Source organism: Lonchura striata, chromosome 11 (assembly GCF_050655825.1).
Source record: "Lonchura striata isolate lonStrDom1 chromosome 11, ASM5065582v1, whole genome shotgun sequence".
NCBI lineage: Eukaryota > Metazoa > Chordata > Aves > Passeriformes > Estrildidae > Lonchura > Lonchura striata.
In genome coordinates, this window is record NC_140713.1 from 13,658,910 (window position 1) to 13,677,238 (window position 18,329).

General features: G+C 37.1%; 1 long non-coding RNA gene across 2 annotated transcripts in view; it reads right to left on the minus strand.

Annotated features, from left to right (window-relative positions):
* The window catches only part of LOC146766418 (uncharacterized), a 58,480-nt gene extending 43,335 nt beyond the window's left edge, over positions 1 to 15,145 (minus strand). The window contains exons 1-2 of one of the 2 annotated variants that reach the window (XR_014957887.1): positions 5,382 to 15,145; positions 4,293 to 4,363 (exon numbers count right to left, since the gene is read on the minus strand). This is a non-coding gene — a long non-coding RNA (uncharacterized LOC146766418). The remainder of the gene's footprint in view (positions 1 to 4,292; positions 4,364 to 5,381) is intronic. The other variant, XR_014957888.1, reaches the window with a different exon arrangement.
* Between the last annotated feature and the right edge of the window lie 3,184 nt (positions 15,146 to 18,329).

Here is an 18,329-nt window from a genome sequence, read left to right on the forward strand (position 1 = left end):
TACCAGGAAATCTCCCTGTACACCTTTCCTGTCTAGAACAACACAGATTGAAGGATAAAGGGTCAGTGTCATATCCATAGTGGAGTTAATTTCTCTTGATGTGATGATATTAAAGTGAATCTTCACAAGATGTGGTTTGGAAACAGATATCAGCAGTTCTCCAAAGGGCAATAATGCACACAGTACAGGGATGCAACTATAGCTAGAAATGACACAGTTATTTGTATATAAATCCATCCTCTTCCTGTGGCATAATGTGATATTTGAGGCTTTCAGGCTCCTACACTGCCATGTCTTCTATTTGCCTGGGACAGATCCCTATGTTATGTGGTGCATGAGGAGTGGACATTTTCAATCAAAGCAAATACTGACAAATTCTATGTGAATTAATGAAAGGAGAAAAGAGGCAGATCTGGAGCTGGTTTCTATATATTTCAACTTAAATATTTTAAATTTATAGAAATTGACAATATTGCTTTATCTGTGTTTCTTTTTTAATCCAATGAGCATAACCATTAAACAACCTAAAAAAATCAGGATTTCCTATTACCTCACTTAAATATGATAGAATTCTCTCTACAACAAAGCAAGCAGCAGCATTTCTCTGTTCTGAAACTGTTCTAAGTCACAGACAGGAGGCAAAACAATCAAACATACATTGTTGTTTGCCAGAAGAGTCCTCAAATATTCTGCAACATATATTTGTCAGAAGTATCACCTGAAAAAGTCATCTTTGAATAAGATTGAAATGTAAGGTCTAGCAAGGTATTCTGAGTCTGGATTTTTTAAACCTAATTCTGTTGCAAATGTAAGTACTCTGATTGTTTTGATTTAATCAAAACTGGCTGTTAAATCTCTAATTCTAATGTCTTTTCAATCTTTGCTCAAAGTGACACATATGTACTCTGTGACTGTGCATTGTGAAGGTAACAACTTGTTATTTGGCCTATCAGTTGTTGAATATTCAGCCCCTTGTTGGAATTGTTCAAAATGTAAAACTATTTCTGCCTTTATCATTCCTGTCTCTCAATTCATCCTTAGAGATCTTTTCCAGAAAACAATTAAGAAAAATACAGAGATGTTGTATTTTTAACTTCTGAGGCTGAAGGTTTCCAGACTTGCTTTGTAGTTGAAGGAAAAAAAGAATAAGGAGGAGGAAGAATAAAGTATATATTTCATCTTCTAATGATAAGCCAATATTAAAATATACCTGTTTTAAAATACTTAGTCAACAGCTTAATACAGAAATAAAATAGTCCAGGTATTTTAAGATAACCACATGAGTTACCAATCCCATTTTTATATGAGTACTTGATATTCTCTGAAAAATGAAAAATTAATTAAACCTCACAAATATCAGTTTGTTTTTTTTTCTTTTAAAGCAACCATCTAAGTTCATTTTGTCTTTAGACCCCAGCATAATCAGAAGAAACAATTTTTGTTGGTGAACTCTGTTCAACTCATTGAGGAAAAAAAATCCCTATTTACCAAACCAATTAAGGCTTATACTTAAAAGAATCACCAAGAAATTAACATTAACATTTCATAATAAGCATTAATATTTTCAAGTAAGGCTATCAAATACAAAATCAGACCATTGCAAATAAGGCTATCCTAGCAGTTTTTCAGAAATAATTGCCAACCCTCACATATGTCACATCCAACCATCTACATGCATGGCCAGAGTGAATTGGGACTGTGTCAGCCGATTATTTCTGTAATCAAACACCTCTTTGATTAAATGAAGCATTGCTTGACTATCATTGAATGGAATTAAACAGAGTATTAAATTGTTAGCTACCATCACTGTTGGGAACATTTAAAGCAAGCCTTGTTCATATTTGTTTGGGTTTTTTTTTCATTTATCATTGACAGCAGCTGTCATGACTGGACAAGTCAGCATTTTTATGTCATTTGTGTATGGAAAAATACTTGTACTCTTTGTCTAACAAATTCTTAACCTCTCACTGATAAACTATCTACAGAATTTAGACACAGTTTATTCACAGTAAGTTTCATATTCTATCCAGCAAACTAGTATAAAACATTCTTAGCCAAAGGATGAAGAGTTCTGTGCATCTGGTCTAAATCTCAGCGAAATCAGTAGACTCCTCCAGAGTTTGGTAGGCTCTGAATGAAGCTCTAGGTGTACGTCAGCTTTAGGCACACATTCTTTTGGTGTTATAGCTTTGTTTGCACTTTCTGAGCTGGGATGGGCTGTGATTCCAATGAAAGGATCATGTCTACTCTTATTTAGCTTTGATTAACATCATTAACCTATCATGCACTGGAGCGACTTGCAGAGCAAATTGGCCAATTTCAGCAAGCCACATAAAGCAAAGAACAGCTTGGATTGTCAGATAAACATACCCAGAGGTGCAGTTAGGATCCTGAAATTATTAGGTGAATGATAGGAAGCCAAAAAATCAGTGAGCCACTTGAGCAGAGAGTATAAACATAAATATCCAAAAGCATGCCACAGTGCATGTGTATTTTATGTTGATGTGCCAATACATTATCTGCTAAGGGTTTATTTAAACCATTTTTGTATTCTCTGCAATTCATTTATCTGCATAAAGAAGAGCCACTAACAGGACAGTGCCTTATGAACAAGCAACCCTGTATGTTTTCCACTGCTGTTTATAATTCTTCATGCTCATATCTACAATTCATGAGCAAATTGGCTCGTGAATGTTTCCATAAAGGTTGAACAAAGTATGGTGCTGTTAACACTCGCACTGTCATGCACAGAATCAAAATGCGCCCACTCTCATTCTATTCATCACAGCTCAAAGACATTTTGGCAATGATATTATCCAAATATTATTAAAACTTTGAACCCTGTCCCCATAAATTATAGCAAAATGGCTTCAGAGCCATTAGGCAAGGAGGATGTATGGGCTCCAGTTGCTTTGGAGTAATTATGTGCTTAAAAGGAAGCGTGGCTAAGCATTCTACCAGTAAAACGAGAAAAGCTATGATCATTTGTTACTGTTTCAGTGCTGTACACAGTATTGCTCACACAGGTCAAGCCAACCTTACAGCAGGACAATTATCTGCCTAGAGAGACCAAACATCTGTTATTAAGTACGCAGAGGCACCACTGCAGCATGCTAGAAATCTTGTCCACTTCATTGGTTTGGCTTACGGTAATGCACTTCAAACACTTGGCTAACTCTGTACAACATCCCCCCTTTCTTATTGTTACTGCAACAGTTCAGCTTTGAAATATGCAGTACCTTCACTCCCCCATTACTTCCTTTAATATGTGCACAGCTGTTAAAGATGATGGTGTAACTTAAGATGAGTTGCTCTTTCTCTTCTCTTTTTTTCCCCTCTCTCTCTCACCCCCCCCTTCCCTTTCTTCAAAATGTGTTCTGAACATTCCTGTACATTTTTAAGTTACCCACTGAGAGTCACTGTGGAGAATACAAGTGGTGCAAAAGTGCAGGGATACACAGTTTTTACATTATAAAACAAAAGCTGCTTGATTTCAAACATTCCCTAAGCTGGCTGAAGAGGCAAAGGACTCGTTTTTACACAAGGTTATGAAATAATGTGTTTAAAACAAACAACAGCACAAGGAACAGACACTACCTCCCTGCACTCACTGAAAAATGGGTAGAATGATCCTCTCCCACCAGGCTGATTATTCACCTGAAGTGAGGAGATTCTTAACTCTACACAATTTGCTCCACTTTTTAAAAGCTCTGATGTTAATATACAACTATTTTCCCCCTCTGATAGAAATTGGAGATGTAAGTGACACATTTGCTTTCACAGGGCATAGCAAGAAATGTAAAAGAGTAATGAATGGGTGGCAGAGATGTCAGGGTTAGAAATTAGATCTATCTTATCTGTCTTGGGTTTTTCTGAGCAGCCTATCACAGTGTGATAATCAAAACTTTGAAGGAGATTTTAGGTGGGAGAACTACAGAAATCAAAGATCCTAGAAATTTTTTTCATGCTTTGTGGAAAACTGTACTGCTTCTGCATTTGCTCTATGCACTCTACGTACTATAGAAAGAGGAGCTGATACAACTGACAGATTTATGCCATCCTGAGATTCTATCAGCACACATGTATCTTTAAAGAAACCCAGATTTCCTTATGTTAAAAGCAAATGAGAATAATACTCTGGGGTGAAAGACACAGGTCTGCTGCATACATAGGTAGAAAAGCTGAACATGATCACAAGAGTTTAAAACAAGCCTATGTCAAAGATGACATTATTGAGTAATCCAGATTATTTTGCCCCTTAGAGAAAAAAAGCTCTGGAGGAAAAGGCATACCTCATCACTATGATGCGTGGCTCACTTCAGCCATTCCCATCTACATTATGTTCCCTTTTCATTATCTGTGCCTGGGAATAAAAGGCCAGTTAGGCAGAGAGTTTGAAATTGGATCAGCAAAGTATGTCTGAACTTTATATTCACTCATGCCTAGCCTTAAAGGAATTACAGAATCAATTCAAAACATAAAAATATTTGAATTAGCTTTTTTATCATATTTAGTATTTTGAAGCTCAAATATACAAGGTAATTAAAAAAAAGAAATTCTTTAAAATGTAGACACATTTTCCATGAATATTTATCTGCTTTAACTTTGAATCACTTGATTACATCCTTCTGAGTCCTTAAAGACAATAAATAAACATGATAGGGGAGAAAAATGACATTTTAAAATTTAGAACCCCACAGAAATCAATGGGAGCCTTGTTTAAAAACCACAGAAGCCTCTGGTTATGATATAAATAGTTTTCTGTCTCAAATCACTACAGTTTATAAGTATTCATGATAATCCAGGTGTTTGTTTTCAAAATGGGGCCATGAATTTACTGATAAGACTCGTCCAAAAGAAAAGCTTATACATGTCCTATACATATTTATTTCTTTACAAAATGGCCATTTACACAGTGCAGATGCATAAATTAAAGATGAATCAAACTCAGCTTTACGGACTATATCAAAACAAGCTCATGAACTCAGTTTATTCTAATTCATTTGAATACCATTAGCAACCAAGCAGGATAATTAAAACCCAACTGTAAAATAACACTGTTTGTCAATATGCTCACAAATAGAGGAGCATAACTTTTGTGTCAGTGTAAAAGAAGTGAGAGTAGCTGGATTAGAATCACAGAATTGTTTTGTTTGGACAAGACCTCTGAGATTATCAAGTCCAATCAGCACTGCCAAGTCCACCACTAAACCATGTCCCTAAATGCCACATCCACATGTCTTTTAAAAACTTCCAGGGATGGTGACTCCACCACTTAACTGGGTGGTTCCAATATTTGCAACCCTTTCAGTGAATTTGAGGTCGAGGACTAGAAAATGAAACAGGAAAAAAGAAACTAGAGCTGTTCTACAAACTCCTACCTTTTTTTTGGAAGACATGCCTTCAGAAGAACGAGACAATCAACTGTTTGGAGTTGTTTCTGGAGCAGTGAGGTCACACTGGTTGCACTTACATTGAAGGCTACTTTGAATTCTGTGGGCTGCTCAGTGAGCACCAGTATTCACCTGGTGATGCCTCACCTGCCAGCTGCAAGGACCTAATCAGCAAGGAACCTGCAAGGAACTAATCAGCATGAGTAAAAGCTTCAAAAGAAATTCCTTGAGATCACTGGATAAAAGAAATTCTGTAAATGCAAAGGTGGAAAGAAAAAAATCTCATGCAAAGAAAATGTTATAAATATTCAACCCCAATGGGTGCTGCACACAGTGCATATTAATTAATGCAGTCTTGCAACTCCCTGCACTCTTTCTATGTAACTATTGTCAATTATCACAGCACTTCATAAAGCAGACACCATGTTAGCCTCTTGCACAGCTCTCCATGTAGCCTAGTGCTTAACTGAGAAAGTCTGCCCATTCAATCTTTGTGCTCAATTGTACCATTTTTCTTTATTCTCTTGTGGAAGGCAAATTACACACACCCAGTCACTTTATATTTTTTGTACTGTGATCAAAGATTTCTCCAAGAAATATTGCATTTTATGTAACATAAAAAAAAAATACAACCTAGAGTATGAGAGAAATTTGTGATAGCATTTCAGGGTAGAGCTCAGAGTTCCTACAGAAATAGTTCCTCAAAGAACCTCCTTCTACCTGACTACCTTGCCCAATGTCAGCCTCAACACCTTTCCGTGCTCCCAAACTTCTCTAACAGGCTAGTGGAACTTTATTCCATCCCTTATTTTTTAAAATTCCATTTCCTCATTTCATTTAAATACTGATTGCCCCAGAGATGTAGAGCTACTGAAATATATTTCAAGCAAAGTTTTCTTTATCTCAACAAGTCTCCAGGAAAAGAGGAGAAACCAAATAAAAAAAAAAAAAAAGGAAAACAGGTTAAAAAGGAGAAGCGTGGGAATGAGCTTGTCAAAGAGGTTTTTTGATCTGTCTCACAAAATATTTGACTATGTGAGGAGACAAGTACAAGTAGATGAAATTTTCTGTATAAGAAAACTCCTCCACAGTCTAGTTTCAAAACAAAGAAGTACACACATTAATGTCAGCCGTTCTGTGCCAACTGATTAATTTTTGTAATCTTGTTTTAGGTTTCCTCTTCAATTGTCAGTTGTAGTTTCTTAAGAAATCTGCACGCAGCTGCATTTTTAAGCACTCTCTACTCAAATGAACTAATCTCTTATATTGTACTTGTCAAAAAAACCCCCAAAAAAACCCTTTCAATATTCTTTTCCCCTCAGAGGGAATAATTTATGGCAAAGAACATTTTCTCAAGACCTTTCCTTATCAAGAGGACATACATGAAACTGTGGGCATAATTTTGCACTATCTTTTGCCTTCTTGATAACAGTTTGTGTTACTAAAACACTTCTTTATGCAGGTGGATGATAAAACCATCCTTCAACCTGAAGAAAAATATTTCCTCATGCAGCTAGGACTGCACTTCCAAACTGCTTAGAAGAACAGATATTTTTGGAAACATATTTTGAAGCTTTCCTATGTTGATATGACAAAGTCACTGCTTCGTGAGAGCAGCTGACTGGTACTGCCATAAGGTATAGCCACTTTCAGACTTTGTTTGTAAACAAAGGTTCTCCTGTAACATAAAAAAGTTACTCCAGGTATCAAGTAATTTCAAAGCCTCCATGAGAAATTTGAATATTCTTTTTCCTGTGGCAGCTGTTTTTTCTCACTTCTGTATGGTGGTGGAATTGGAAAATAACCTAAACAGTTAACATGCAATGAAACTTCAGTAGCCTACAGGGAAAAATCTTTCAGCCCATTTTTGAGAAGACAAACATCCAACCAAAACATTAACAGTTTCAGTAAGCCATAATCACCCTGGTTAGCAATCTAAGCAGGGACTGTACAGACATGGTGATGAAGCTAAAATCGAATATTACTATGGTCTTTCTAACTTTAGTTGGTAGATTGAATCAGGAAAAGTGCCCTGTCTAGACAGCCTCAGCTTTGTAAATAGAGGAAAGACCCCACTCCCTGTTTATCCAGTCCTTTTATGTGTTCACCTGAAGACACACACACACACACACATTCAAGTTCACTCCAAGGTTTAAGAACAGCAATATATTCCTTTCATAAAATATATTAGACCCTTGGATTCAAAATTATAGAGACTTTCTGTTGGGCCTTTCAGCAATTCTTGTAGTGTTTATATAAGAGTGCTTCTGACACTAAATTATTTGCAAATGTTCCTCTTTTTAGGGGGGTTTTGGAGCCAAATCATAATAAGCAAGAGCAGATTGACCCAGATTAAAAGATACAATTAGTCTGTCTGATTAGTAAACCTAAAAAGTACTACTTACACTAAGTTATTGTTTTTATGACAAAAGAAGACATCCCGGCAGAACAATAAAGTCAGTGCCGTGGAGAAGAACTTTGCAATTTACTCCAAACAGTTTAAAAAATTCAGTTTAGAGATACAGCAATTCAGTAGAGCTGAAATTTTATTATTATGCCAAAGGTAAGTAATGATACAAGTAAATACATTGCAACTGTATATAGCTGATTCTTTTTCATAGCAAAGCCATTTTTTCTTCTGGCATGGGTGAAATTTTAATCATATGCAAACTCCCCCTGAATAGACTAGGCTCATACAAAAAGTGGGGTTTTTCCCAGTAAGCACTCAGGCCCAAACCAACTTCACTTTATAGCTCCTGTGGGACCTGTCTTGGTATAAACTGAAATGAAAATTAGGTCTTAATGTGTGTAAATATATACACATGTATATTTTTATTTACAGAGATGCAGAATTATAAAATTATTCCTTTAGGGACCCAAACTTAAAATATTATATATTGGCTAAATTTAATGACAAACAGTGCATCAGTCACTACTTGTAGAGTGGTGGAAGGAAGAACTGAATCCATTTGCTGTCCTATAAACCACTATGATTAATTAAATACAGTAAGAGTACTATACTCTGTAAGATATTATTGTAATCAGAACTACTTCCATTCAAGCACCCCAAAGCAAAGCATCATTCCCCTTTCTCCTGAGCCTGAAAGGTGTGGGTTTTGTGTGAACCTGTCACTTGGCCCAGCTCTGGTGGCACACATCAGTAAAGTGAATTGTGGTCACAAAGCATGGGCATCAGTGGTGGGCAACGAGGCAACTTCAGCAAGAATTCTTCCCAACGTGGAAAAGCTGGTGATCATTGTGACCTGAAAAGGGTCTACCCTAATGGGTTACATTTCATCAACCAGCTCAAAGTTGGCAGTTCCACCATTTGGTGCTTCCGAGTCTGCTAAGCCACTTGCTACTGGTTTTACACACTGGCTTCCCAAATTGCTTATAAAATACAGGTCACAGCTAGGAGCCTTGTCCTGTTTCCCCTTACAGCAGATCTCTTGAGTCCATCAAGAAAAAGGTGGTGGGTTTGTTGGATTTTTTCCTAGCTACACTGCAGGAACTTTGAAGAGAGGCCATCATCAGATTTTGAAAGACTCAGAATAGCAGTCTCCTGAACAGCTCTCTCAAGTGAGAAACAACAAATTTTGTTCCAATCTCTCCAACATACGCTGATTTTCCTCATTCTGGGAGGCAGTTTCCCATCTACTGCTGAGTACTATGATGTTATAACTGTGCTCATACTCTAAGCAGTTTCAGGATGACTGAGAAATGTGCATTTTTAAGACTAAAGTGAGAAGGAAAAGCCTGATGTCGAGACAGGAAGCTGATGAGTCTTATAATAGCTGAGTCTGCTATGCACTGTTTTTGTGAGAACAGGAGATGAGCAAAAAAGTGACCTGCAAGAGATAGGAAGAAGCCCTGGGAAGTGGTTGCTGAATATTTTGAGACTCAGAGTTAAGATTTATGCAAAAAAACCCTTACTTTGGGCTACTATATTCATGCTTCCAGTTTAGGATTATTTGTGGATGTCTGTCTGTACAGGTACATATTATGGCATATGTGTATAGGTAGCTATGTGAGGAATCAAACCTGCCCTGTGTGTCCATCATCAATACTTCATGTGAGTTTTTTGTTATAGAGTACATTTAGATACATTTATTAGGTGCACTCTCAGATTTTATGGCAAATAACATCAGGGTATTAGAATGAATTGATGACTCAAAATCACAACAGCAAAGACAATTTTGATGAGTTTAAAATAAGTAATAATAAACTGAATTGAAAACTAGGAGCAGAAAAGTTTTCCCTTCATTCAGTGAAGTATCACATGGCATCTGAACTAATGTAATTGTTATCAACTTCAGAAGAGTGGATTTGTTCCATCCCACCTAACCAACTTCAGCTGAACATCCAGTTAGACACTTATCCAAACCTTACAATGAGAAGTTTTCATTTTCTGCAAGCTATTAATTACTATAAATGATCCACAAGGCAGAAACAACACCCTCTGTCCAGAAGAGTACTTGTATGATAAGTCCCAAAATCTAGCTCTCTTGTTCAGAAAGTCCAGTGGGCCCAGGTAGTCATGATTCAACTTTCCAGACGAATCCAGCATGAATAATGATTACACAGCCTTCTGAAAAATAAGTATTATTTATAATGGTATTGACATGTGTGCCATTTTTGGCGCTGTGAGCTGGGCTGATGCTCCCAAACATTCCCAGACAGCATCTCTGCTTCTCTTGCATTCTCCTGAACCATAAAACTCCATCTCTAAACAGAACATCCTTTGAAATCTACCACCTACTTTTTATTTTTTCCCTCCTGTGTTTGTAGGACTTTTCTTGTCCTGGTTCAAATAGCTGTAGAGGAAGCTTCAGAACTGATAGAACTTTCCTAAAGGATTCTTAATGGTGTGCCAAGAAGTTTCAACTTGGGCCATTCCTTTTCCTTCTACTTCCCCCTTTCAAATCCTCCATTAAGTGAAAACAATGTATTTTACAATAAACATACCACTAAACACATCCATATATAGACTGACTTGATTATTATTCCAGAGCAACTCTGATTTTTCCAAAGCAACTTATCTTAGTCATCACTATACAACACAGAAAAAGTCATAAAATGAGAAAGTAAAAAAGAAACTCAAAACCATCTCTTTAACATTCCTCATTGACAATGTCTTCTTTATGTATATTACTTTGTCCTAAGTGTTTCTCTAATGCTTCAGTAACTTGCTATCCTCTGCCTACCACTGTAAGTGAGCCAAACAGGGCACATGCTTACCAGGGCATATTTTTTATGCAATAAAGGAAGTAAAGCATCCCCTGTGAACTTAAACTGCAGGTTTTGGGAGATAGGATAAAAGTCTGGGAAAGTGAAATGAGAATATGCTTGAAACACAGAGTGAATATCCATACTGCAAAATGACTGTAGAATATATAATTAAAAGTTCTTGGCTGCTCAGTGTTTTGTCTCATCCCCCTTAAAAGCTGCATTGTGACACAGGAGCCAGCAGCAACTCTAATTTTGTCACCAGTTACAATGACAGTTATTATTATTTTTTATTATATGCAAATTCTCCATTTGTTCCTGCAGCTAATATGGCCTTTGGTACAGCATAGGTGAATTCTGTTTTTACTGGCAACAACATATTCCCTGCTGGGAAAATGTGACCCATCATGGAAAAGGCTTAATCTTGAAATTCATCTATTTTTTGTTTCTTGGTGGCCTCTAATTGCAAGCTTGAGGCAGTGCACAATAATTATCAGTCTGCAAGCATGAAAAGGAGTAAATGCCAGTCAGGCTATATGGTTGCTTTGTGCACACAACATGTAAAGAACTCTGCCATGTCAGTGGTGGGCTGGCAGCTTTCTTCTTCAGTGTAATGGCAGCGATTCAGCTGGTAAGTGGATGAAAAATTGCAGCAGGTTTCCCTGTTATGATTCTTTCATGTATCTCTGTCAATGACAGTTTACATTCTGGGATTGAGATCATTTGTTTCCTGTTTGCTCACAGCTTCAGGCTTTTCTTGTTTGCCACCATGGATTTACAGCCCTCCCCCCCAGCAAACCACATCTAAGGGGTTGAGGGATTACAAGGCTTAATACTTTACAGCTCAGCACATGTACAGAAAGTTGGAACTACTGTAAAAGGAATGATGACTAGATATTCCTGTGAAATAGATACATACATGTGTGCAAATATATATGTCTATGTAGAAAGAAGCCCACAGAGCAGCCACCAGAGTAGTGAGATTCTAGACTAAAAGGTTCATTAGCAGACTGTGTTCTCATCTTCTCATAAACTAACAGGCCAAACCTCAGAAAATAAAAAAAAAAAAAATACAAATAATATTTTTAATATGTTTTTCCCCTAACACTACTTGGAAAATGATAGCAAAGTAAAATGCACACTTCAGAAGACTTCAAAAAGTCAGACCTTTCTGTAGTTTGATGAAAAAGACTTTGCTTTAGATCCATTAAAAAAAAAAGAGGGCATAGGCACAAGCATGAACACCTTGACACAGTGCTAATCATACCTGCCTAGTAGGAGAGCTTACACCCCATGTGCCACATCTGAAATATTTTACTCCCATGCTGCTCCACCACGGACCCTCCCACTGCCTAGCTGATGCAGGGAACTGCTGCTACCTACATGAACCAATGTGTAAATATGGGCACAGACAGGAATGCAAGTGTTTGCATTTAACTCCTGCTAAGATTAACTGGAGTTGATTTCAGCCTTGAAAAATGCAACCCTAAGATCTCAGAATAAAACATGAGGGTAAAGTAGTGAGACTAGAACAGAATGGTGCATGTGCAATTAAACGGGGACCTGAATACAAGTTGCCCAGTCTAGCATCTTTCATCTTTCCTTTTTCTTTATCTACGAAAGGAAGTATTATTTGTCTTTTTCAATCTTGTCATGGTCAGGAAAACTGGCTGAAATGAAGAGTTTATTTGGTAAATGCCACCTGTTTTTTGTTTTGTTGTTTTTTTTGTTTGGTTGGTTTTTTTTAATTCACTAGCTGCTCAGAAGCAGTTCAGCTTTTCCTTGAAAGAGTATTTGTACTCAGAGAATTATTTGTGATTGCCAGCTTATTCTCAAGCACCTCATTACAAGCGTTCACTCTGTAAGTACTTGGTTAATTTTGATTAGATAAATGGCTATAGGGTATGTTTCTGTCCCTAACTAAATCTCTAAGTGTTCAGTTTCTTGATTAAGTACTCTTTGTAAACTTAATGTTTACAAATTTACAACTCTGCTTCTAAGACTAAGATTATTAAATATTTAGTTAATATACACTCTTTCAAACATTACTGCCATAAGAAAATAAGCTTTGTTACAGCAGTTCAAGCAACAGCCTCTGGTGAGTGAAGTTTCAGAAGGGACATCACTTGTTTGAAAGAGTACAACTAATGTCATTCTACTTGAAAAGGCAAACATGATGTATTATACAGGCTAGCTGTAAGAAAACCAGTCTTATAGTCACAGTGTATTATATGAACCCCTCTGAACTCACTAGAATATTTTTAAATAAGATAGCATAGTCAGGTTTTTATAGATGTTTCTGGATATAGACCACAGAATCAAATCCACTGACCTGTCCTTGTTCCTTTGCATGGTTCCAGAGTTGCAAAACAGTTGTGAAACTGGGTTCATCAGCAAGTTTATTACAGCTTACGTCATCAGAATGGTTCAAAGAAGCTTTTTAGAAGTAGTCCTAGGGACCTAAACTGAGACAAACCACTGCTATATTAGCCCCTTGTGTCTATCAGATTCACCCACATTTACTGTCAGTTGTATATAGGAATTCTAAGAATGAAGATGTGACCTCTGGGAGGAAACAGTATTAAAAGATCTCAGGATCAAGTCCTGAATTAGACTGGACTTTAAATATCAGTTCTTTATGTCAGATGAAATTGAGAAGAAGAACCAAAAGGAGGCAAAGGCCACACTATAGCCTAGCAGAGGTGGGCCAGCCGAGGCAGCCAGGGAACACAAGTAGCAAGAAAAGAAACTAAACTCCTTCACAGCAACTGTGTTAAATTTCTGTTTGAAATTCCCACCCTGAGCAGATTCTCCTGAAAAGAAAGGCAGGAAAAGGATAACCCACTTTGCCAACTGAGTCAAGCCAGTTCCATGCAAAACTGACACTAAGTATTTTACTCTTTACAAATAGTCTTTATAATTGGGATTTTTAAATAATCCTTCTTAAAAGGGATTGCAGCTGTAATCAATTTGTGGAGGGCTGTTTTAATAAGAAGCTGCTCGAATAGGATTAACTATGAGACCCTAGACCTCTTTCCTCCAGTCCTTAAACTCCTATTTGAAACATTTAGATACCCCATAAATTATTTATTGGTCTTACAAGGTGTCATCAAGCTAAGAAAATGATGCTTGACAAGTTGAAAACCGTAACCATTTCCACCAATTTGTTAACAGCCTCTCCCACATGGCATGTAATGTCTCACTTCTGCCTTGTCTTACAGAAACAGTAGTTACATTCACCCATTGCACCAAAAGCACATGTGGAGAGCTGTCAGACCTTGTGCATTCTGTTTATTTCAGGAAATGTTCCAGAAAATAATTTATAGATAGCTTGAAAATAGAATGTCAAAGTGGATTTCCTTTTCCTTGTAAGGTTCTTAAACAACAAGGGAACAGAAAAAACAGAGTTTTTCACTACCTCTGTCTACCAAAAATCTCCCTTTGTGATTTCTGAGCTGCACAGATCAACATACATATAGGTATGCTGTAGAAAGAAATACAGGGAAAATCTGTGAGGGCTTTGGCCAAGAAAAGAGGACTTATCCCTTCACATCTCTCAACAGTTCTGTCAGCTAAGGTTGGAAAAAGGCTACTAGAATTTTTTTTTTTTTTTTTTTTTTGCAGGGCTTCTCCAGCAACACTAGTTAGTGATGACTGTTAAAAAGAAAACGAGATGAGGACATATCTTTTCTGCAAGGGATCTGGCTTAAGGATCACTTCAAGCATGGGACAATCTGCATTTAGCAAATATAATTTAAACCAGTCTTTGTAATTCTGATTATCTGAGAAGGGTAGAAACTAGCACCTGAAAATAGGTTTTTGCTCATCACTGCTTATTGTGGGAATGTAATACAAGGTTTCATGCTTGCCTTCCTGTGTAGGGTCTTAAAACACTAACTCCCATGCTGGCAATGTTCAATCATTAGTTACAGCAGTTTTGTGGGGATCCTAGGCCATAAGCACTTTGTTTAAATAGTTTGTTAGTTTGTTTTACTTGTTTTTATTTATTTAGGTATTTACTTTTTACAACCAGCATGAGATTATAGATTTGATCCATGGTGCAACCAATCTTTGTACCATGAAGCCATCTGTGCCAGTGTATCACATAAAGCAATTTAAAAACTGGTTAAACAAAGACTTCAAAGTGAGAAGCTCTAATTTATTACATGCTGTTTATTTACTGTATTATTCCACTAATACCTGATCAGTCAGCCTTCCACAGCAATCATAAAACTGTCCATGGGACCAAGGCTCACGGGGGAGTGACCTGTAGTTTTGCAAGTGTACAATTTCCACAGACAGAATATCTGAAACTAAATCCACTTAAAAGCACAGAACTGGGGAAACTACAGATGCACACAAATAAGGTTTTGTCTGATCTACTTCCTGATATAATTTCAAGTTCACTGAGCTTCTTTGATGTTTGCTCATTTTAAGAGACAGTGACTGCTGAAAGCTTCTCTTCCGTTCAGTCGAGGTACATGGACACAAAGGACAGCAACAACTGCCACCATTACTTATGGACAGTCATGTACATCTGACTGTATCAGCTATGTAAACATTGGGAATGGTGTGGTCATTTAATAGAAAATCCCTCTGTGTCTTAAAAATGGAGAAAACTGAATATGAAGTGAAAAAAAATAGGAAAAAATTATTTTTACTTTCAAAAATATTTAAGCTGTTTGTTTCTGACTCCTTATAGACACCATGAGATTGTGGTTTGATTCTTTCTACAACCCATCTGTTTAGTATGAAGCAGTGTTAGTGTATCATGTAAAGCAATTAGACAAACTGGCTAAACAACGACTTCAAAATGTGAAGTGTCTGGCAGTCCTGGCTAAAATATTTAAAATACACTACAGTGCCTTTTCCACAAACTGCTCTATGAAATAGATAACTCCCAGCAGACTGAAAACATTAGCAGAGACGTCACTGAAAACACAAGCTTAGATTTAATGCAAGAAAATTGCTGCTGTCTTCCATCTGATTTTTAGATGCTTGTATATGATTTTTAAGCCACTTTAGTACTTTAAAAACATGTACTTCTACTTCATATTTACAAACTTGGACATAATTAACTCAGATTTTGGGTGAAAGCAAATAGTGTTTTCCCATTTTCCTTTGAAAATCTTGACTTTGACTGTTAAAGCACACTGTCAGCCATAAAGCTACTGTAAATCACAACAGGAAAACACAACTTTGTAAGGCTGCACTTTACAGGTGTGAAACATTTTATAAGAAATGCTTGAATATGCAAAAATATTTGAATATGAGTTTTTCCTTGTTCAAGGTAATTTGTAGAGCTTTTATGATTGTACAGCCCTGCTCATTCATGATCAAACTATGTTTGTAGTTTTAGGCAGACGCACAGAAGCAAATGAGTTTAAAAGACACATAATTTAGCAAAGGGAAAATGAAGAAATTCTTGAGCTGCTAATAGAAAAGAAGCATATTGCCCTAGAAACTCCTTTTTGTTTATAATTTCATAAACGGAGTCAGTAGCCTGAGACAAGCCTGTCACATCTTTGGCACTGAACAAGGGTCAGTGATGGATAACTGACCTCCTTTCTCACTTTTATCAACAAATGTCAAAAAAGGCAAACAACAGCAATGACATCCTGCCCAAACAGCCAAGAGTGTTTCATTTTCTTTGCACTTCTGTTTCCTCTGTGCCTTTAATCAGGGCTGGGGGATGTAATTGCTCTGTCTGGGCACAGCTTAAGGCATGCTGTGCAACTAACAATTAGTTTAGAGACTGAGATCTATAAATTTTGAGAAAAGAGTAAGAGGATTTGGTGTGCTTGAGCTATCCTTTCTAATGAAGAAAAATATCACACCGGAAGGGACCCAGAGTGTTATCAAAGCAACTTAATATCATCTGGTAGTGATTTGTAGGCCCTCATAATCTATTGTGATCATGTTGAAGGGGAGGAAAAAGTCCACGTGTTCCACCATTTATGAGATTTCCCAAACGATGGCCGCCATCTGTGCAAACGGCACTAATCTCAGCCACCGTCTTCATGGCAAATGGCAAATGGGATTGTCCGAGGGAAGGGAAACACTGCAGGAATGTTGGGCTATTTATTGTTTATAAAAATAAACCAAGGGGACTAAGACATATGCGAGGAATTTATATCAAACAGCTGCAAAAGCAAGTTGCCTCAATAGGCAGGGTGCATCGATGATGCAATCGGACCACACCGAAAGATTTTCCTATTAATCTTAGAATATACATGGCATGCTTGAGATACTGATTTGTCCCCATCTACACCCAAACTCACCTTACATGGATATTGTTAAAGTAATTTCTGAAAACAGTTTATGTAGACAGAAACTGTTTTATTATGTGAGTTTATTAACTAAATAAATATAAACAATATCTAAGGACAGTCTGTCCCCATAGAATCTTACCTCTCTCAAACATTCCCTCATTACTCTCTCAGCTAAACAAGCACAATGCAGATACTAATACAGTGTTAGTGAACCATGCACACCAAGTTCCTAAGATTTGAAAATTCCTTGTTTTATGCTTAGCATAAAGCACTAAAGTCCTTTCCTAATTTCTTAATGAAGAAGACCAAATCCGTCACAATGAGAAACAACACTCAGTGAGCACAGAGTCAAGGAGTAACTAGATAACACCAAAATTACAAACGGTGTCACAACAACCCCACAAAGTACAATATTTTAGTGTTGAGCCTGCATGACAGCATCAGACAAAGGGGAAAAGAGAGTTGATCAGAGACAAGCTTCTTGCCTTTGTCAAGCTGGTTTAGCAGACATGCTTGACACTGGAGAGACTCTTACTTTTTTAACTGTTAATGCATTAGTATATGTACAGCAGCCTCTGGGAAATTATCTTTCTAGGTCTACATGCTTGAAAACAGCTATCTTCATTTTTCATTAAAACTGCATGCACTTTGAAACACCTGCCTTCAGGAAAACTCCCAAGCTGATTGACTTTAACATGAGAATTAATTCAGGCTGCTTCAGTGTGTGGAAAAGGCTACACAGAACAGTGCGTCAGAATTAGGCTTTTCCATAATACAAACTGGCAAGGATTGCTCTTTTGGGAGTCCTGCTCAGCTGGAATTCAAGCACTTTGTTTGACAACAGATTTTCAAGGTGTGTGTCCTTTTCTTTTAAACAAACACATGATGCTTGAAAGCCAAGGTACAACAGTGCATATGTACAGATATATGAATGAGAAAAGGACAATTCCTAAGAAACCCTTTGGTCTAACTTGTGAGTGTTACTTACTCATGCTAATGCCAGACCTTTCCAGCTAGAAGAAAGGAAAAATGTTTTGTTTGATCAATTTTTTTCAAAAGAGTGATTATAAATGCCATTAGTAGATAACAATTGTACTTCCTGACTTCTGGAAGACTCTAGAATTTGGGGGGGGGGGGGGGAAACATCTCTGCATAGTCATAAGATGGTCTAGCTCAGACACTGTTAATGTATGAGGTACACACTTGAACTGGATGCTTTTTATCAAAAAACCAAAACTGGATGCTTTTTATCAAAAACCTCAAACCCCACTCTTCACTGCAAAACAAAAGGCTTTAACCACTCAAAGAACAGTTTCTTGCTACAGGCACACTGTGCATTGATAGCACTGTGTCAATGAGTGATTTTGCTGAAGCCCAGGCCCCAACAGCTGCACTGGTTAAGGTCCCAGTTTTCCTGCAGTTATAGCTGATCTATAAA